The sequence below is a fragment of the Brachycentrus maculatus genome, unplaced genomic scaffold (genome assembly GCF_059751285.1).
Source record: "Brachycentrus maculatus isolate JH-2025_06_01 unplaced genomic scaffold, ASM5975128v1 h1tg000257l, whole genome shotgun sequence".
NCBI lineage: Eukaryota > Metazoa > Arthropoda > Insecta > Trichoptera > Brachycentridae > Brachycentrus > Brachycentrus maculatus.
Genome location: NW_028281008.1, coordinates 620,286 through 643,718, shown reverse-complemented (window position 1 = coordinate 643,718; position 23,433 = coordinate 620,286). Strand labels below are relative to the sequence as shown.

General features: G+C 32.9%; 1 protein-coding gene across 1 annotated transcript in view; it reads left to right on the top strand.

Annotated features, from left to right (window-relative positions):
- The window catches only part of Miga (mitoguardin), a 149,435-nt gene that overhangs the window by 3,931 nt on the left and 122,071 nt on the right, over nt 1–23,433 (top strand). The window lies entirely within an intron of this gene.

Below are 23,433 nucleotides of genomic sequence, written 5' to 3'. Positions count from 1 at the left end.
TAATTTGGGAAGTATTCAATTAAAACTACTAAAAACAATTCTTTATCGATATGTTAATAACATTTGCATGTCTACACTTGACAGAAACAGAAGAATATTATTTTATTTTTTATTCTTATATAAATTACTTAATGGAATGTCAGACACTCTTAATTGAGAATTATTGTATAAATTATTCCATCATATTGTACCATACTAGACATATACCCTTATTCTCTGTTATAAAATTCAAAACGGCCGCTGAAATTCATTCTCCATTTTATAGAGCAATTACAATATTTGAAATATTATCACATTCTAAATCTAGATATATTCCAGGATTCTCTATCAATTTATAGAGAAAAAAATGTGCACCTCTATAATTTTCATTTTATACTTTCTGAATATTATAATATTATTAATTCTCATTTTCTTCTCTTCTTCTTCTTCTTATTGTAGGCCTTGTGGCCTGTTTTTAAAAGAGATTAACCTCCTGCGACGTCGATTCCTAGCTATCACCCATCTCTTTGGTGGTCTGCCCGTGAGTCGTCTACCATGGAGTTGGCCGTACAGTGCGATTTGGGGGAGTCTGGATGATTCCATTCTCCTCACATACGCATACCACTGTCTCCCATTCTCATTTTAAAGATTGTTATTTTGAGATTAATATTCTCTAAAACTATCCTGTTAAATTAACTAATTTAACCATTGTATATTTTACACTTTTGATAGATGCTGAGCTGCTAATGAAGGGTCATACTTCATTTATTGAAGGCACTTGCTTTAAATTAACTATGGAGATGCTTTATAGAACCATAAAATGCCTTCTCAATACGGCCTTTGCAATTTAGTTCGGAATTATTCCCTTCAGGAGGTTCATTTTGTCTTCCTTCTGGTTCATTATTATTTGATTTCTCATTGCATCATTCCTGATGATTGGAGCATTGAAATAACAACATTACTGTTATAATAATACGTATTCAATCCTTATCCTAAAGCCTCATACAATTTTGGGTCTCTACACTTCATATGCGTGCTATCCAGTAGGTCTTAATACCTACTTGATATTTTTTCCCAAGCCTTACTACCCAAAATGGCTTCATCTGGTTCTGTCGACATTGAATGGAGTTTTCATTTGAATTTATTTTTAAATTTTGCATTTAGTTGGTAAATATCGCTAGTTGTTAAAATCTGATGATGATTTTAAGTATTGTATATTGAAACAAATGTAATACATAAAAAATATAATACAATAGCTGAAATAAAAATTACTTGAAATTCGAAATGATAGCCGGTTTTAGGACGAAAATGATTAAAAATAAAAATGGAAGGTGTGGGAAAAAATATGATTCAAAATGAAAGCTGCTTTTGGGACAAAATATGATTCGAAATGAAAGCTAGTTTTGGGACAAAATATGATTCGAAAGGGAATATGGTTTTGGGACAAAAATAATTCGAAATTCAAAATACAATCCGGTTTAGGAATAAAATATTATTCGACATTCAAAATACAAGCAAAATATGATTAAAAATAAAAATTTGATTAAAAATAAAAACTGGTTTGACGGAGACATGTTTTATTATTTTTAACATTATTTACTATGATTTTTTTAAAAAGGGAAACATATATAACACGCCTCATATAAAAAGAAGAAACTAATGTCTTTTTGCAAGTCATGAATGCAATTGGAAGAGCTATTCAAACTTCAAGCACAAGTCGTACATCTCGTATAACGCGTTTTTTGCGGCAATCGGAGTTCCGTCGCAAGGAGAATTATGTGACACTGTTTCCTCAATACATCTTGGTAATTTATTTTTATCTAGATACACTTCATAGCTTCATTCCTTCCACCTCGTCACTAGTCACCAGCGGGAACAGTAACTCTCGTATAGGAAAAAACACTTATCAACAAACGTGACTAGTTTATTGTACATTCCGTTCGTCGATTCGTAAACACATCGGGTTAAGGCGTTTGTGCACTGCACGGAATTTTACCGTCCGGCAGTCCGGTTAGCATGAAAAAACGGATGATTGGCTTGTGCTTTTGTTCTTCTTTCTTCGGAACGGTACGCGATCACGGTGCGCGTAAATTCGATCACGCTAAACTGTCGTAGTCGCTTTTATTTTTCAAAACCGGACTACCGGACAGTAAATTCCGTGTAGTGCACAAGCACCCATCGGGTTATGCATTACATCCGTTTAGCATCACACTGAATGTCAACGTCATTGGACCAGCAGGTTACACGTGGGTCATTTTGAACGACAGGATCATAACGATCCGTTCGTGTACCTTTGATAACTTGATTCCAATTTTGATCGAATCTCATTCACGAACGCCGATACCTTCATTGGCCCGCTGATTCATCGGTTCGCCGATTCATTGATTCTGATTTCAGAAGTTTTGGAGCGAGGGGTCAAAATCTTTAAATGAATTTTGATTTAACTTTCACCCCCGTGTATAACGCAAAGCTTAAAAATGTTCGTCAGGAAAAATGTGCAGAAGAATGTGAGGTTTTATGTTAATTTAACCCTAGATAACTAAACATTCGTCCACGCGACGACGCCCTTCTGGGAAAAAGTCAAGTGCACTTACTTCCCTGCAGGCTTTATTTACGGAATAGTGATTTATTGTTAAATGTCTCTTACATTCATTCCTAATAAACCAAACTTAAGTGTCATATAACCAGTTACTATTTTTAATAAATACTTTTGATAATTTTTAATAACGTAGTCCGCCTGACGAGTTTAGTTACTTTGTATCTACAAATATAGTTTAGTTATCTAGGGTTAAAAATCTACCGTTTCTTGTTGCATTTGATGAGTGATAAAATTCGCCTCTTCTATGTTCATGAATCTCCTCATACCCTGACCTGACCACTTTCAAGTATTTGAAACACTTCATCATGCCAAGCTTTTCTCGGTCTTTCTCCACTTCTGTTACCGACCACATTAGCTTAGTAAATTTGTTTTACTATAAAAATAAATATTACAGTGGAACATCTGACACTTATTTTTGCCCCTCTGGGAATTGATTCCAGGACTTCCGATACGGTAGCTAGCCACTGTACTATGGAGGCGACAGTAAGCAAGTACTAAAAATAAATAAAACAAACTGGTAATAATAAATATAAACGAAGTGAGTGTATATGATTCTGATGTAATAGTTTATAAAACAGTGTTCATTGAAAAAGCGGTTATACATTGTACCAGTATAGTATGTTTTACGCAATCAATGTGTGCATTATAAGAAACCCTACGCGACATACCAGAAATTAATATGAAGTCATAAATCCTCGGTGTAAGAAGTGCGTAATGTTATTGGCATTTAGTCGGTTAGTCTTTTTTGCACTAACAAGTGCAGAGAGCATTATTATTAAATAGGTTTTACATTACAGACTGCATAATGTATATATTTTAACTGCGGTCGAAGGAAAGAACTTACGAACAATCTTTTTCTACCGTTTTCAATACAGACATCAGAACTGCGATCCCAGATATATCCACTTGGTTAAGTCGTAAAATAAATGCGTTTGTTAACCATGTCGGTGTGCATTCTTATTCATCGTGCATATATGCATTATTTACTATATCAGACACTGGATAATTCACCCTACGGACGATATGTCAATATTATAGGTGTCTTTCGGAACGGAACCTCGGCGTAAAACGAGGTTTACCTGTATATCGTAGTCATACAGGAGAAAGTGACCAAGTGCATTGTTTTACAAAAACGTGATCATTGACTATTTGATATCTTACTAGCTTAATATTGCCCTAAAAAAATCCCAAAGGATTTTAAAATTGGAAGTATAATATATTGAATTGTTAAAAATGACTAACTGCATTGAAGTTAATTTTCTAGCCAAGCAAAAGTTACTTAAATGGCCCTCCTGAACATTTTACGTTTTGGTAGTAAGTCACTTTCTCCTGTACGACTACGATATACATAATTGGTAATACTGTCTGCTTGCAAACAATTAATCGGCCATGATAATCGATTAACTCGTTATTTTGTTAGTTGATAATCTAATATCTTTGTCAATCATAAGTATAACTCTCTTTTCAATATTTTTTTTTTGGTTATCATCATCAACAAAATTATTCATTCTTTGCTTCTTATTCATTATTCTGTAGAATATGATAATACGAGTACATCATTCATTTGCATAACCAATAACCGAGACCGATTTGGAAGTCGAATGTTTTTTTTTTGGCATCGGAATTTTCACCGCTCATAACTGAATTATGTATTAATTATTCGTTATTTATTATAATGACTCATGCCTAAGGATCAATACTTATACTTTTTATTGTAATGGAATTATCAGATATTGAATAGATTATTTCCATAACCAGTTATCAGTGATCGAACGTCCTGCCGTCCTAAGCAAGAGAGACATGTCCTGATATGAACGATTGGCAAAATCAAAACAACTCTTTGATGAATTTGCTTGCATCTATAAAACTGATATTTTCAACCCGTTGACAACTAATAGCACCTACAAAAATGCGCCCGACAGACATTTTTTTGTAAATAAAAAAACGGTGTTTTAAAGAAAATTAAGATGCGGGCCATCGATTATCCCGCCTTAAATCCAATGTCTAAGAACAATTAGATTTAAAAAATATGTCTAACTGTCTAAATACCGTGATTACCAAATTTCCTTTGTTAAACATATGGACACGCACGTATTCACAATTGCCTTTAAATCTTGATCTTGCAGCTTAAACTTTACACACAAAATATAATATACACAATACTAGGTCTGTCTGCATGCTACCTTCGGCGCTCCAACACCTGTGTTGAAAACGGATAGCGAACGCAGTCACCAATAGTAATGTTTAACGAAATTTCCAATGATAATTTATATCTCTACCTACCTGTTCAGTATTTTATGATTTATCTCTGATGTATTTCCTTTTTTATTGGTCGATTCCAGATTTACGCCACTTAACGGATGACTACGAGTAGATCTTTATTTCATTACAGTTTATATGAATTGTCATAATGTGAGGTTGTAACTAAATAATCGTATTTTTTAACCCTGTTAACTATTGTGCTAAGTGTGATCATTCACTAACCCTTTTTTATTGGTAACCAATATTGAATTGTAAAAAATAATCTCTTTAGGTCGAACATTGCCAGACATCACAAAACATAAAGTACAGCTCTACAGTCAGTCATTAAATGTGATTGGAGAATACAACCATTAATCTCTTTATTTTATAAAAAAAATCTACTTTCCTACCTATTTTCAATATATTTCTATTTTGTACTTTTATTTCTATTTTGTAATTTATTATTTACAGTACTTTTAAATCGTTTCATAGAAAAAGATGCAATTACTGATCAATTAATTAGTTTAACATAGCGGTAATGAAGAATCACCTTCATTTACTCCGAGTCAACGATCTCATTACGCCAGCGTTTCTTAATCTTTTAGTCGCAACCCTATATTCGCGACCCAGGACGATATACATAAAATAACACGCCCGTACAAAAATATTTTATAATATTAATATGACTACAGATATCAATATTATTATTGGGGCAGCGTGGTCCTGGCAGAAGCCGCACATCTTGGCTGCGCAATATAAGAGATTGGACCGGGATGAGACATGTGGGGAACTGTTCCGGGTCGCGCGAGACAGAGAGGCCTTCGCCAGAGTGATTGGCAACATCGGGGGGACCTGATATGGCACAGGAAGAAGAAGAATATTGTGAATTGGCTTCGGATAAGTTTTGATAGTTTTGGTACTACATCTTGGTACATAAAACCTCGATATAACGGACGATTGGGGGGAGGGGGTGTCCGTTAAATACAAAAGTCCGCTATATTACAATTGGTTTATAAATAATAATAAAAAAATTAAAATACTAACACTGTATTTTAGATATAAATTAAGAATACAAAAACACAAACAAAATTCTTTTTATCGGACACTTGTCGTAAAATGACGTTGATGTTTGATATCGACGAGCTTGCTTTCGGTAATCCTGCTTTGAAAAAGGAATCATGTTTTTACTTGCAATTTTGAAGTTTGCTTTTATTTTTTATAATCAACTCTCTAAAATTGCGAAAATGCCTATAATATAGTTGAACTTCATTATCTGACGAATAGTCCATAATTTGGCCCGATTTTTTATCCGTCATATCTGAAGTTCGTTAAATAGAGGTCCGTTATATCGAGATTTTACTGTATTACATTTGACAGATTGCACCGTTGCTCTTTTTCAGATTTCGATTTAACACAGCACCGATTCTATCCGATCCCCTATGCATCACATCAGAGTTAGAAGAAGATAATAATATTTTCGTCTGAACAATATATTATGCTGAGAATATTTAAATATGCCACGTGACCCGATTTTGGGTCGCGACCCACGGGTTAAAAAACACTGCATTGCGCTTTGGCGTCTGAGAATTATTTTTATTTTCACAGATGTTCGCAAGGCAGAAGGATGCTGCTAATTAAGACAAGGATCTTTCATATCCATAATGATCATACTTATTAAACGCATTTTTTGTGTAAACAAGTTTTCTTCATCTCGAATACAAATTAAGTGAAGATTTTACGCACCCATGTCACCTACTGATAAAATCAGTAATATTGAATGGATTTTATTCGACGTCTGGATAAATATAAACATTGAATACTGGTCTGATAACAACTGATGCAACGTTGCACCAACCGAGGCCAAGGCTTCCTCTTCGTACATAAGGCAGTGATGCAACAAATAATTTATTTTAATTAAATAAAAATATATTATGTCTAGACGTTTACGTTTATAGGTGACGGGCACCTATAAAAATATTTATCACATGCGCTATTGATCAAACCAAAGCTAACCTTTTCCGTATAGACTTATCTTCACATATTTTAGTCCTCTTCTCATCTCAGAGATCCTTAGCATCCTTTTCTGTTAAACACCCTTCGTTCACGTTGGTCTTAGGTCCGACTAATAACGCATACGATTAATATTTTGTGTAAAAAATGCCGAACCCTCTTCTAGTGGAACGGAAGGTCTGCTGATGACAGTCAACAGTCCGCCTTCTCCTGAGGAGTTTTATGTGGTTTTCTCTCTGCAATGAGCAAATACTGAGAAGTTCCCGATTGGCCCACACTAGATTATCCCTCCTGTTCCCAACATAGATTTAAATAAAAACATATTTATTTAGTTAGAAGAAACAAAAATCCACTTAATGATCTATAAACCTTGTACATAATAAGCAAGGTAAATTAATGCAATTCCTATCTTTAAAAAAATATTTTGTCTATATTAAAGCGTAAATAGCGGAATTTTTTTGACTAGAATTTTCACTAATAAATTACATGAAATTATAGTAACTTTAAACATAAAGAGTAAATCCATTCACAAATAGGCATAGGCTATGAAACTTATAAAGTTGAAGCCTGAGTAGGGACATGATAAACGGTGTTTCATAAGCCGTAGCTAGATTTCAGAGTCACTTGGACGTTAGGTAATTCAAAAAGAAATTATAGCTTGCTTACTATACTGTAGTGTAGTGATTGTGTTGACGACAAGATGGGTACGTCTCGGAACCAATCGACTAAAATCTCAATGACCGGTTATATACTAACATAACTGACATTTTGTCAAGATTTACTTTCTTTTCGTCACGATTACAGCATTTAAAAACATGAATTTTCCCTTTTAAGGAGTGTTATTTATTTACACGCTAAGCATTGCATACTTTAATGCAGTGGCCTCGGGGCCTGAGTGACGTCACGCTTCGTCATTTGTTTGCTCACCGTTTACCTCAAATTTATCGTCACAATAAATCACATTCGAAACAGTTAATGTCGAAACGTGCTCGAATGCGCGTACTGCTCTCAAGAAACGCGCCGTTTCAGTATTCAGCGTGCGAAGTGGCGATAACGCTGCTAATTTTCCTTTCAAGATAATCTCGCCATTAATTAATAGATAAACTGAACGCCGTAGCAGATTTAATTGTAATAGCTTGTCCCCCATTTCGTTCCCGACTGCACTAGTTCAGGCGACATTCTTTGTATCAATTATGGCAAAATAGGAATTAATCGGCTTCCATGCTCGGTAGGCGCGGGTCGTTCGCGAACGACCGGATCTTATTGATCCGTTCATATATTTATCGATTTAGAACCGGATCCCAAATTTTAGTGAATCTCATATTTCTGACGTGTTCATTGGATTGCTGATTCACAGATTCACTGTTCCATCGATTATTTATTATCTAAATCGAATAAATCTATCGAAATTAATAGATAATATGGCTCCGGAGTATCCAAAAGGGCTGTTTCCAGAGGAATTGGTTGATATATGTATAACGCTTCGATCGGCTACAACAACTGATATAGGTAAAGTTATCTTTCCAGTTCGCAACCAGCGCACTGAATTTGGCGAGCGTGCCTTTGCTGTTGCTGGACCGATGGCGTGGAGTGCCCTTGGAGAGAAAACAGTGAGAGTGAGATGGTCTTGAGTAAAAACGAAAAACACATTTGTTTGTCAAATCATTTCCAATATCTCCTTTTACCCAATTCAATTACAGTGAAGCGTCCTTAAGGTTGTATTTGACGAAAATGGCGCTATATAAATTACCTAAAATTATTATTATTATTATTACATATTTCATTATGGTTTAATTGACCCGGTCTTGGTGAACGAATCACTGATGCAGATCTTCTAAATTACTCGATCTTACCTACCTCCAATGCTCATAGCCTACTCGCACCTAGGCGGTTTTTGTACCGTTTGAAGTTTGCATCGGAATTGCAGCTATGTAATGACTGGCAATCATTACAATTCCCCCTTCCTTCATCTGGATGACACAATTCGTAACATGTTCGATTAGAACCAGTTACTTATATTAAACTGAATGATTCAGTAGATAAAAATTTACCATCCTTATAAGGGTTTTAATAAAAATAATTATCTTTGCCGTTAAAACTATGAAACACGAATAACATATTTGCAACTTACAATAGTTCAGACTACCTTTAGTTCCATAAAAGGTCTATTCTATTAAATTTGTTAACGATTATTTTAAGTCCCAAACCCTGTTATGTCACCCGTCTTCAATGAATATACCATCGTATTTTTAAGTTGCACAATTTTCAGCGTAGGTGTCGTATGCGTTCGACATTTTCAGAGAGTAAAACGATATATTTTCATCTAATATCAGCCAGGAATTATTTGCGCTATCAACACGACCAACTGTCAAACTGACATTTCTTAAACAAGCAAAAGTATGGAGAAAGTTATTACAAAATTTCTACTTATTGTCGTTGGAAAAATAGTTAAGCATAAAGATACTCGTCTGCGTTTACATTGATTTTACGCATGCGGAATACAGAGCGACAGATTTTACTAGATTAATGATAGTTTTTAGTGGATGTGGAAAGGATACAGGGGCCAAGGATAGGTATAAACTCTTATTTTATTTAGACTTTTTGTTACAAGGTCAAATTTTAATGGGATTTCTGAATATGTATTGTTTGAACAAGGAAACCATTTACACTTATGCAGTTGCTAAACTTAGACAATAACTTACATAAACCATTTTGTTTTAGTAAATGAAAAAAAAAATAGTAATGATACATCCAATGGAATCAATGTTTTGTAAAATATTCGTATGGTGGTAAGATTTTTTGCTGTCTAAGAATACTGAATAATCACAATAATAATACTGAAGAATAAGAATAATCTGTCAGTTGAAATCTTTAATCACCAAAAAAACTGATATATTTACGAAAAAACATTGTTAAAATAATATCGACTTTTGAAAAGTAATGAGGTTCGTTGTAAGTTATAATGTTGGAAAGATTCCGTATTCATTTTTATATCGGTACGCGCTCGAACTTATGTGCTACTGGCTACTGGGAAATGTTAAATCTTCCAAAATACCGGAAAGGCTTAATTGAGACCATAAACCCTAATATACCATTACTAACCATCAATTACGTTACTTATACTTGATTTGACAGCGAACGTTATACTTATCTTTCCATCTACTCTCGGATTGCGTCAACTATGTACAATATGTACTGACATTCGTACATTCTATCTTATTATTCCAACAGGCACAAATCAGTGAAAACTAATGTCTTCTATTTTACCTTTAAAGTGCATAATTAGAAATAAATATATGTTTTTAAAAAAAGCACATACTGTCTACCTCAAAACAGATATTTACTATATATACCTACATACCTAGTGAGGATAGATAGTGTCTAATATAAAATTAATATATATCCCAACCTATTCTATGTATATACTCGTATATATAAATACTCACTCTGTTAATATTGTCAAATTATTAATATTGATTTCATAACACTCCAGAGTGATATTAAATCAATAAAAGTGCAAAGACAATTCCACTATAAAACTCAAAAACTAAAAAAATATATATTATTTTAAATAATAATATCATCTGACCCCTATCCGCATTGGTGCATATGGTATATGACATCAACTTCATCGTAAGTTGAATGAAAGCAAGGTGATCAGTCTTACGCAGAAATTTGTATCACCTCCTCTTGAAGTGTCAGATTAAATTTTTATTGAAGTTATTGTAATATCATGAATGGCATGGCATATATGAGTGAGAATTCTAGGCAAAACACTCGCTAATATGGTATGTTTACTTTTTCTTTAATTTTGCACTGCCAATTATTGGCAGGCTGCCAGTAATTGGTCCTGTCACCCCACATATGGCAGTGTCAATGTCATATTATAACATCTCTTCCTACTATTAATATCAGCTTTGCGGAATGATGCAATCACCTCCTCATTGCTCCCCTATAGTTTAGTGCCAACCTTGGATGCGATACGGTACGAATAACCGTAAACAGTTTAGTCTGCATCATGAAGTCGTCATAATTCCGTGCAAAGATGAATGAGCAGAAGATCCTAACCGCCAAGGACTAGCCAACCGTAGTGGGTCTGAGCTCTCCCGGCAGTTACGACATTTGTCTATTGCATCTCCCCGCTACGCCAATTTGCTTTTATACGGGTGACGTACTAGGCACCTAGTTAAGTGTTGTTCATAGCCCATCAAATGAGAGTCTGCTTATACTGCAGTTGCACTAAAGGATGTGTTTATCTTTCTGAGAAATGACACATTTATGATCTCTCAATTGATGAGAATTATTTGTGCATAACACGTAACATTTGTGTATATTTCATTTGACACTTTTGAGATTTTAATTAGGTGAAATGAAGAAGGTTTATCCAATTTTAACAAATAAAGTTTCAAAATACTTTTTCAATATATTGTAAGACGGATACTTTAAATTCACTCACTTAATCATTTATCAAGTAAAATACAATACATATATTTAAGCTAGCCAGCTGTCGCAAAATAGTGAATAATATTGTAGTGAGATAGCTGGCAACCATGCTAACATCTACTACTACTATGTACTATTGTACTTCCACTACCATCACGCCGTTTCTCCGCACGGGTAAGCAGAGAGGATGGAACGCCACACTCTCCATGCTAACATTTTTATATTAAATCATTTATGCAGAATTATAATTTTTAATACTTTCCAAATAAATTTATTTTACGGTCAATGTTGAGTGCTGGGTTAGACTTTAAGGTTTTCCAGGTCTTTATTTATACATACATATCGGCTTTGACCCGAAGTATCCTTCGGATTATCTTAAACTGTACAACTTTGGTATAAACATAAGAGAAGGTAACCACAATAATTTTTTATCCGGTATAAGTAATGTCGTCTCGGATTATTTTTATGAGCCCACTAGGCGCTACATCGATCTTGTTGAATGAATAGATCCAATTTACACGCGTATGTAACTGTTAAATTTATTTCTCAATATGCGTTAATATATACATCTACCATAATATATCACTTTGAAAATAATCTACATCGGTATGTGTAATATGAAAACAAATTTAAATTGGCTATTAATCCTCAACCATAACAGCCATTTAATCTGGCGTCAACATCAACGTTCTTAGTACCTACTGCACACTAATTGTATTATAATTTGAGTCCAAATATACTTATGCGGTATGTAAATTTATGTTAAATATATTATATATTGTGTTATGCTTTATCAACCTTATTTCGTTCGTTCTTTCATTAAGTTGCCTGCTCTTATTCTGATTAGATCGAGTTTTACATACATAATATGAACCTGTTATAAATGTATTCACGTACATATGCTTACGTCCTACGACTGATTAATTAGAGGTGCCTGCCTAAGTTATAATCCTTTAACTGCTTTACAAAATGCCTAAAATTAAATTAAACACAATTTTTCAATTATCTTATTGGCACTTTTTGAGAAGTAGAAATTGGCTATCGATAATTTCTCAAATGAACACTTTCACTGTGTATAATATATCGCGAACAGTTACGAAATGCTGACAAAATAGCTATTTTAAAAATGCTAAAACTTTATGAAAAATATGACATTTATGTTTGTAGATACAACTGGTTCCTTTGTGTGTAGCATTCACGTGCGGTTCGTGTTTATACTCGCTTTGAGACAAGCGAGTATAAATATGAGTCGTCGAGGAAACTAAAGCTGAGATCTACCTACACTCGCAAATTATGCATTCATACCTGAATTTTAATTATTTTTATTTTTCAAAAGTAATAATTTCACACTGATATAAGATATTGTGTCAAGACTGTAAAGGTTTATGGTACTTTTATACCACTATGGTATTTTTAAGCCATTATACTCATTATCAGCCATACGCTTGTAACGCGTATTTAGCACCGGGGAAAATATTAGATGTGCGCGCCTGGCGTGTATTATGTTCATCGCACCCAATGCGTTAAAACAAGGAGACCTTCACCGCTATTAAGAGGTATTTTTCAAATCTTTAACGCCTCCTCGTATTATGTGTTATATTTCAATAGGTCCGACTTAATTCTTCAATAATTTCACACCACTCAAACTTTGAGAAACGTGTCTGAATATTGGTATTCGACTGAAGTATATATATTTATAAATGTAACATTATTAATTTTAGTGCTTTTATACAAACGCGATAAGATCGTTGGTTAGTGTACTGCCGCATTGCGTTTTTACAAATACATACGTCTAAAAACCAAATACAAAATAAATCACGCATAGTAACCAAAGGAATAAATACCCGTATATTTACATCTTCTTCTAACTCTTATCCGTATCCAATGGTGCATAAGGCACTGCATCGCATCAACCCAGTGTTATCTTGATCCTTAGATGTACGCAGGAAAAGTGATCAGTCTTGCGCTTCAGGTACCAGTCCAGAGTGTTATTAAGAGTAAACACCAGTCATATTTATTTTAATCATGGAATCGAACCCTGGATCTCCAGCGCGATAGTTAAATGCTCTAACTTCTACACTCGTATAAACATAATGTTTGTCTTCATCACAATCTTTACTGAAAATCTGTGCTCTTGTCGGTGTAACAATTTCTAGTTCTCTTTCTTCTGCGTCAGTCCTAACAACTTATGAGATGATTTCCTATATTTGGGAAGCATGTTTTCTATGGATGGAAAGGTGAGTGGGCGCTGCGAACAGAGTGAATAGTGCACTGAAATCAGTGCACAGTCAAAGTGCTCGGTCAAAGACCAAGGAAAACTTGACATTATTAAGTACTCGTATATCAAATACTTTATGTGGTCAGGTCAGAAGTCGGAATAATCGTCGGATGCATAAATGTGGAAGAGGCGATGATTGTTTGCAAACTATTGGTGTGGCGCTTAATTCTCTCTGCCTACCCGTGCTGTAAAGGCAATTTATTATCTAGGTATGCTCAATTATTAGAAGTTTTTTTTAATTTATTGAAGTACTATTTACTTTTCTGATTAGCTGTAATCCTAACGGATTTTTTTTTAATTAACTTAAATTCTTTTGGTTTAATTGAGTTTAGAATCCCACTCAACTTTGCGACCAAGCGCCTACACATGTTGTGATGGAACATACGCATTCTACCACATCACAGGCGCCTGGCATCTGATGATGATTGTATGTCTGAACCACAATCATTGGTGACATTGTGTTATCAATGCACGTGCATAGCCACACGTCATGGGATTATGACTGTGCAAAATGATGGATACGCCACTCAATATAGAAGATTTGCTTATTTATTGTAACTGCCGACAGTTGGTAGAATTCCATATTGAATTTTTGGGTAATATAATACATCCAAAATTAATCACGGTTATTGGATTGAATTCTACTTTTATTGGAACGCCACTATCGTCTGTCGTGATATACACTTCTAGCGTCCTTCACATCTAGTCATACATGCCCTTCGGTAACGTTAACTTTTGACATGACCAGATTTTAGGTTCTGATTGATCTGGTCATCCCAACTCTTTTTTTTCTGTACCAGTTCTGTTCTCCCGTTTACATTTGCCAAATATACTTTCTTAGTCGTTCTCTCGTTATCTCTCAGGAAAAGTTGATTATCAATTATAATTTACATTGAAATCATATTCAGGATTTGAATTCCACGGATCACGTTTATTTCTAACTCTTATCACTCCTTAAATCCCCTATAATTATTTTTTGCTTAGCACCAATACTTAATTGCTACAGAAAGATAACATAATTCGAATGTATGGCCTTGGTGACGTTGTCCATGATAGAAGTACGAGGAGAGTTGACTCCAACAGTCTACAAAGACGATAAGTTGGGATAGAATCAGGAAGAAGAAAAATACCTATTACTTGATTGTTTTGAAAAAAATAGATAAAAAGGGTTGTCGCATTAGTTTCGTATTGTAAATTTTTGTATGAATAGGAGTATATAATTTTTTTATTCATATTATTTTTGAAATCGCGATCATATAATATTGAGCCAAACTCGACATTGGGGTGGGCGTAATAAATAAGATCCACTCTCAACATAGGAGTGGTAAGGGTAAATATTCAAGAATGTCCTCGTGGAACACTTTATACGGTATCAAATCTCTCAACACCCAATTGAAACCAATCTCCAAAGTGTTTGCTCCAGACGCGACTCGGTTAACTCTTACGAAATGAATTTACGTTCTCATAAATAAAGGTAAATTGTGTTATGTTTGATGTATGTACATTCTAACACTTGACTTTATCTGCCTTTTGAATATAAAGATGCCATGAATATGTCATTTACCCTTTACATTCTGTCAAATAAATATCGGGACTGAGTAATTTAAAAGACCTGCATAAATTTATTTATTTGCTCATTCATTTATTTATTTTATTTTGTTTTATGTACCTACATAACAATTTTCAGTATATATATTACATAAAACAAATGTTTATGTATATCATGTGTATATGTATAACCTAAGGAGATTTGAGTTTTAGAATAACGAATATTTACATTTTTATATATCCATAATTGTTTTAACCCTTTTCTGCCATGAATATTATTGATATTTACATGGTTATGCGATTTTTTCTCAAATTATTATTTTTATTCACTCGTCACATTACCTAACTAATATTTTAAAACATACTTGTAACTCGTTGCCTGATATTTCAAACTTGCTATAGATAAATACTACTTATAAAGTAGGTACTTGTTATAATACCACCTACTATTTATTAAGGTTTTAATGGTACAAGTGCCATTCTCTTGTTTTTTTTAATAACATTCTAAAATTTTAATTAAAGTCCTACCGTGAGATGAAAGTTTCGGATAGCATTAAACCGAATCAGTCGTAAGTACCTGCTCGTGCATTTTATCTAAATGTTTCGTAATCGAATTCATTTCATCCAGCGAAAATAATTGGATTTAACTTTTAAATGTTTCGATAATGCAATAAAGGAAGCGTGGATAGTTGATATAGACTCGAAATATAATTTCCGTTGCAATCACGGTAGATAACAATATCAAATACTACGTCGGCGAAGGTATAACTATTCTCTATAGAGTTGCCAGATACATACAGTTTTTCTTTTATCGGCGACCGAAAATCATTTTTCAACGATACCTACGAATAAAAATAAATTACATAGGTACCATAAGTACCTAAATAATACATTCTAAACTACTCTTCATTTAATTCATAAGTATCACAGCAAAATATTTCGTATCTCTGTAGGGGTGCTATATACACTGTTGTTTTTTTTATTGGCGTCAGAAAATCTTTTTTCAGCGGTACCTACGTGTAGGTACTATAAGTACCTAAATAATGTATTTTGAACTTCTGTCTATTCTCTTTATTTAATTCATAAGTATTTCAACATGATATTATGTATGTACGCAGTTAAAGTTGTTCTTTTATTTTTTGTCTGCATTTTATGATACTTTGAACTGCACTTAAATATGTAATATTATGCAATTATTTTTCTTCAGAATTCACGGTCGCTCAATCAATAACACGTCACTATGTTATTCATCAGATGGGTACAAGAATAACGTTTATTTATTTCATATTTTGATTTAAAATATCAGATTAAATAATAATTATAACAAATCAGATAAAATAAAATTTAACATTACAATAAATCAAATACAACATGGTCAAATGATACTTTTCAGATCTACCTACTTCCAGTATCCATATATGATTTACATCGTCCAATGCATTTACATCGTTCCATTTTTTCCTAACAGATTTTAATCATAACAGCACCGATTGTCTTGTGATTTATTGTATTATTTTATTTGCTAATAACCAATATCGGTCAGAAATAATAATGCGATATAAAAAGATTGAAGCAGGTACGTTTACTCCAATCACTAGTTTTTCGTTATTAAAAATGAAGAATTCTATCTTATAAGTATCTTCGACCTCTTGTTATTATCGATACGGGATTCAACGCATGTTCGTAGATAGATAAGTACCGGTGTCCGAGTCCCATGGAAGGTTAATTGAGCCCTGATAGGTCCAGTCGTCCAGTGAAGCACAATCACAGTGTTCGCCACTCCATAGTAATCTGTAATTGCAACCCCAACGGACACGTTTCGTTCGGATCGAACATCATATTTTGTAACGCAACATATTATGAGCCCACAATTTACAGTAAATTGTCTATCCAACTGGTACCTACCAATACTCAACTTGTACAATCATATTAGTGATGCGCAGTGGCGTGCAGAGTTTTTAATCAGGCTAAGTAATAAAAACAAATAACAAATACATATATTGATATAAAATCAACAACATGTCACAGAAGACTTCCTTTACGCTATTGTTTTAAATCGAATATACTTGTTTTGTCGCTAAAAGATTCCTAAAAAATCTGAAAGTATTTTTTTAAACTAATGAATTAATCATCACGCCGCTCCAGTACAGGGGTAGGAAGAGAGAACCAAACCCCACACCACTTCTGTATTTGCAAAAAAAAATTGCCTCTGCCACATTCATGCATCTGCTCATACATCCTAGCCGATTATTCCTAGCCGACTACTGACCAAGTATTTGATCCTTAATCAAGCCTTTTTTCTCAGTTTTCCTCGGAAATTTCTGAGTATTTTTACTATTTAATTACTCGAATTTATTTTTCTATTGCAGTTTTCTTTTTTTTTACTCAATGAGCTGAGTACAATTATATCTATCATTAAAAAACACCATGACTGATTTAGAGTCGATGGTTTAGGCGTATTATCAAAATTATTGATACTTAATTTGGTAAATATTCTCGATTATTAATACATATAAAAAAAAAATTATGCGAGTGAAGTAGGTAGGTACTATTCACATGCCTATATGGAACAGACGTCACTGGTGATTAGTATGCACCTGAAATGAAGAGTGCCTTGTGCTTATTTTGAAAACTTTTTCTTTAGATAATAGCAAAAAATATACAAATTTATATTCATGCATATGATGGTATAAAGAGTTGTTTATTACATGTAATTATATTGTAATGTAAAATAAATTTAACCCATATTATAATATTTTTTAGTTTTTGTTTAGATTCATAAATAATTTATTCATATTAAATTCATTACTCTCTTTAATGAAATGTATCATACCTTAAAAATATATGGAGCCAAAGTTACCCTTCACTGGTGATTCTACTTTACTTTTTTTTTTCTTTTTAAAATAAAAATGAATACAATCATTAAATGGGTTTAAATGTTCTTTTGCGAATCGGTATCGATATATCAATATTTAATTTTGATGCTGGCATATTAAAAAAATGCTGTTTAAAATATAAATATCTGATACTAAATTTTATTTGGTAAAATTATTTAAATGCATACATTTTAGGACAGTAAACTCAGATCGATTTATTTGCTTGTTGATTCTCATTGCATATTAAAATGCTCTTATTATTTTTATGCATGATGTCGTTTCGGGCAGGTCAAAGACACTCTTGTTTTAAATATTTAAATAGCGTCTAAAGTTGTCGGCATCCTTTGGTTTCCATGTACGCGCAACAGTTCCAGAATATCGATGGCGCTGACCAAATTACATGGGACGGAAGATTCCTTGTTGGCCGTCGCACCAACTACAGTTGCATGGCGCCCGAATGAGTTGATGGTTGCAATAATATGACGGTAACTTTACCTTGTCCGATGCAGTTAAGTACATCTGCACCCTGCGCCTCTGACTACAGTATAATAAATAGAACACTCGATTGTAACCGTAGGGAGATTCATGGAGGGAAGTTTAATAAAATATCTCTATTATATATTTTTTATTTTTCTTGAATTCCATTCCTGCGAATTATGCCCAGTTTTTAGCTTAAGTACGTTCGAAATAAGACATAAAGTAATAAATAAATGCGTTCGTATACATTTAATCAAGTAGTTTTAGAAGAAGTATTTTTTTAATGCGTATCTGAAAGAAACTTCCACAGGACTCTTCGACACTCAATTGGTTTACCAAATACTATTAAAATTACATAATATATTGGGTTGAATTCATAAATTAACAACACAAATAAAGTATTTGAATTTTATATATCGCAGAAAAAATCATTTACCTGCTCTAGACCTTAAACCCAGGTCCCCTTATTATATAAACGTATGTTAAGTAGTGTGTCAAATAAATTATTTTGTTTTCAAAATTCAATTGCAAAATAAAGGGTGAAATTAAAAAAAAAATCAAAACAGCAATAGAAAAAAAATATTTGACGATTTCACTTTGAAATTAGCGGAATCGACCCCGCGATGCCAGAATCGCAGTCTCCCTTCTACCCAACTGCATCACGACTCATGTCACGTGATGATATTAACTTACAACGTCGACTTCGATCAACACACTAACGAATGTGATACATATAATTATTTTATCCTGTGTTTTAATTTATTTATATTAATTTCTAAACCTTGAGTCGGAATGTGCACAGTCGCAGGCTTCTAAGGTTCATATTTGTGTATATTATTTTCAGATCTCGTTTAAAGATGTTTTCGCAGTTATCATAATTTAATTTGTTACATTTAATAATCCAGATATTTTATTTTTAAGTATATAATTTTTGTATTAGTATTGAGGAATAAGCTGTTTGCCTCGAAACCGGTAGGTATAATAATTTAGGTATGATAAAATATAAAATGATATCAAATGAAGTTAGTTTAAGTTGTACAATGGAAAATCGCGATGTTAGTTCTTCAAACATGGATTATATGAAACACTTGAACTTCCCTCATATTTCCATACAATGAGCACACCTTGTGGTTGCTTTTAATGCATCCATTGTAAAATTTGCGCGCGAAATGCAAATAGCTTTGTGCATAGATATTACATTATTCTCGAGTCAGTAAACCGTCGTGATTTACTCGAACAGCCAACTTACTTGCAGTAATCTGTCTTTAGAATTGCGTAATAAAATGATGGGATCTTGATACTTCATCCTTGACTTAGATAGTAATTAAAGAATTACGTAAATGTCACGTATTCTCACTAATCAACTATCATGATATTATAACCTACTTGTGCCCTACTAACTACGGACATTCCTGCAAAATAGACCAAATATTTTGTTGATGAATTGAGATTATTAGACAGAAACACTTGACATTTTCTTGTGTTTTTTTACCTTAGATTGAACACATCTCAATTATAGTTAAGCATATTGTTAATAGTTAATAACTATATACTTAACTCTAGAATATTTAACAGTATTTAAACACTTAAACAGCCAATGTCACGTCGTTAGCTGTCTTAAACTCACACTTAAGAATACTGCTGTGTTCTTATAATATAAATAATAATAAATTTGGAAAATTTGTATGGCGCCTTGAGGGCGCTTAAATAAATAAACAAAATCATTATAAAACAATTTCTAAAATCCACCATTTGTGAACTAAAATCTGGCACACACAAAAATATTGTTGACATAATTTAGTATCTCATTATCTAATTCGATGATTTCATCTTAACGTGTTTCTTGGTTTTGTTTTTTGAAATTCAAATCGTCAAAATTTACATAAAAAAGAATATGGAAGTCTGGGCATTTACAAACGTCAAAAATTATATTAACAACTATAATTTTTTTAAATGGCCTAAAAAATAAAATAATAAGGTGTTTTTATTTTTATATAATAGAATTTCTCGGCAATCACATTGTGGTAAAATCTATTTATTTTAATTTAAGTTTTACTTGTAAATACCACTGTTTCTTAAAATATATTCGACACGTGTTCGATGCATTCCGCATTTCCGCAAAATTTCTCCCTTCGACAATTTACTCATTTGGAGGAATGTGGTGATTACTGAGTTGTAAATTTAGTTTTCCTTTGTCCTGATTTAGAAATCCTCGAGTCACCTTCAACTTGGCTCTCGATCACGACCAGTCGCTATGAGCGAGTTGTGTATCGTGATTCCAATTCCAATATAGACTTGTTCTAATCTACATACAGCCAATCTCGGCTTGTAAAAGCTCGTTGGTATTATTGTTTGCCAGGAATTGTATCTGATTTACCGTTGAACCACGCCTCGTGATCACGCGCAAGGTCACCTGTACTTAGTAAAGGAGGTACTAGAGTAAAGGTAGTATTGAACCTGACGACCTCACACTAGTGCTAGTGGAAAAGCAGGTGATCCTTATATATGTTTATGCTTGTCTCACAAAAAGATATTTTTAACATAACGAATTTATTTTAAACTTGCCCGCTCCTGTATTTTCATGTGTTGTGTGATGTCTATCAATATTCGATGTTTTGAGGGAGTAAAATGGTTATTTTTCGTCGACTATTTGTGAGAAATCGAAAGGAAAATGTTTGTAGAAGTAAATATACGAACCTAACCTAACTTTCCCCTATATTTTTATGTGTTTTATAATGTCTATCAATATTCGATGTTTTCGTGAGAAATTAAAAAAGGAAAATATATACATATATATATAAGTAAATAAATGCACCTAACCTAGTATTCTTTGGTATTTTCATTTGTTGTGCAATGACTATTAACGTTCGATGTATTGAGAGACTAAAATACTATTTTTCCTCGATAATTCGGTCAATAATCGAAAAAGGAAAATAAATAAGAAGAAAATGCATACATACATAAACTGAGTTTATATTAAAACCCGTCGATGGAAGCATCTGTAACTTCCAAAACTAGCCATAACAGTATAATACTAAGTAGTAATAAACAACTGTTTTATTTATATTTTATATTTTCTGTATAATCTATTTTTGTTTTCATAGTTGCACGTAAATCATCCTCCACAATCCTAACCACGACCCCCGTAATGCACTTTTTATAACGCATTTTATTGCCACGTTTGTATTTATATGCTAATAGCCCAGAAAGTTTTGTAATAAAAATAATTCAGGGTTGGAGGCAATTAATTAACCTTCCCCTTATGAAACACTTGAGCCATGAAACTCCCCCTTCCTGTTAATATCTAGTTCCCGGTTCCTCGATCCTCCGAGACCGCAGGATCAGACCCTTGTCTATTTGAACCAACTATTCTAAATAATGCAGGGGGGGGGGGTTAAAATGAAATATATAAGATGTAGGTACTGCCGAATCACTTTATAAATCCCTATGGGTATTTTAAAAAACACCAGTGTAAAAGGTTTACATTTTTGAAGAAGAATACATATGTAAGTTTGGGTATTTACAGGGGTAACTTAACATTGTCTTGTCTTGTCTCTTAACATTTTATTATCCATAAAGTCATTGAAAAAAGAAGGTATGTTTAAAAGCGCTATTCATAAATTGATAATGGAGGTGGGCAGATCTAAAATAGATCGCATCATTCGGCCATGGCGTATTTGATTGCATGTCATAAACAAATTTCTTTCGTATAGTTTTAAAAATAAATATTGTTAAATGTATCCTCGGCATGAGAAAATTCAGCTAGGGCTTGTTTTGTAATTTGTTATCATGTGTATGATAAAATATAAGCTGATTAATTAATTACATATAGGTGCGGAGTACATAAAACAGTCGTTACTGTTAATAATATGTATTTTTGACTGTGTAAATTTAATAACTCGTTTTCTATTTGTTTAGTGGATTAAACCCATTTAACTACAGTTGCGAATGCCAGTATTAAAATAAAAAATGTAACTTCTACATATTTCGAATACGTAATGCAAGTTTACCTCTGTTCGTTCGATCTCTCACGGCCGGCCGTTTCATTCTGTGGACTATAGACATTTAGCTCTAGCAAATATGCGCTATTTTCCTGGCCGAACGACTCATTTGTTAGATTTTATGAGAAATTTTAGTACTGTTTTCAAACATAACACAATGCCATCTATTTCCGAGTTATTGCCTGTTTGACATTCGTGAAAATTATTGTTCTAATTAAATGAAATATGTGGTCATACTGTAGCAGTTATTTGATATTTTGCATATTCATTTTTCACGACGGTTTCAACCGTAGAAGATTGTAAATTTCTTACTTTTTTATTTATCCTCAATATTACTTCCGAAGTGTGCAATTTTATTATTTTTTATGTATAATATTTTGTGACCATGTACCCGTATTCAGAAATCTCGTAAATATTTGATCTTGTTAAGAAAAGTCCAAATAATATATGTATGTATGTATGTATGTATGTATGTATGTATATATATATATATATATATATATATATATATATATATATATATATATATATATATATATATATATATATATACATATATATATATATGTATATATATATATATATATATATACATATATATATATATATATATATATATATATATATATATATATATATATATATATATATATATACATATATATATATATATATATATATATATATATATATATATATATATATATATATATATATATTCAATTCAAACCCTTATTCGCACCCCAATGGTGCATAGGGCACTGCATTATATAAACATAGTGTTATCTTGATCGTTAACACACACAGGAAAGGTGATCAGCCCTCCGCTTCAGGTACCAGTCCAGGGTAATATTGAATAAATATTAGAGTGAAAAAAATCACAAATATTTATTTGACCCCCCCTGGGAATCGAACCCGGGACCTCCAGAACGGTAGCTGAGCGTGCTGACCATTACACGGAGGCGGACATATATATATATA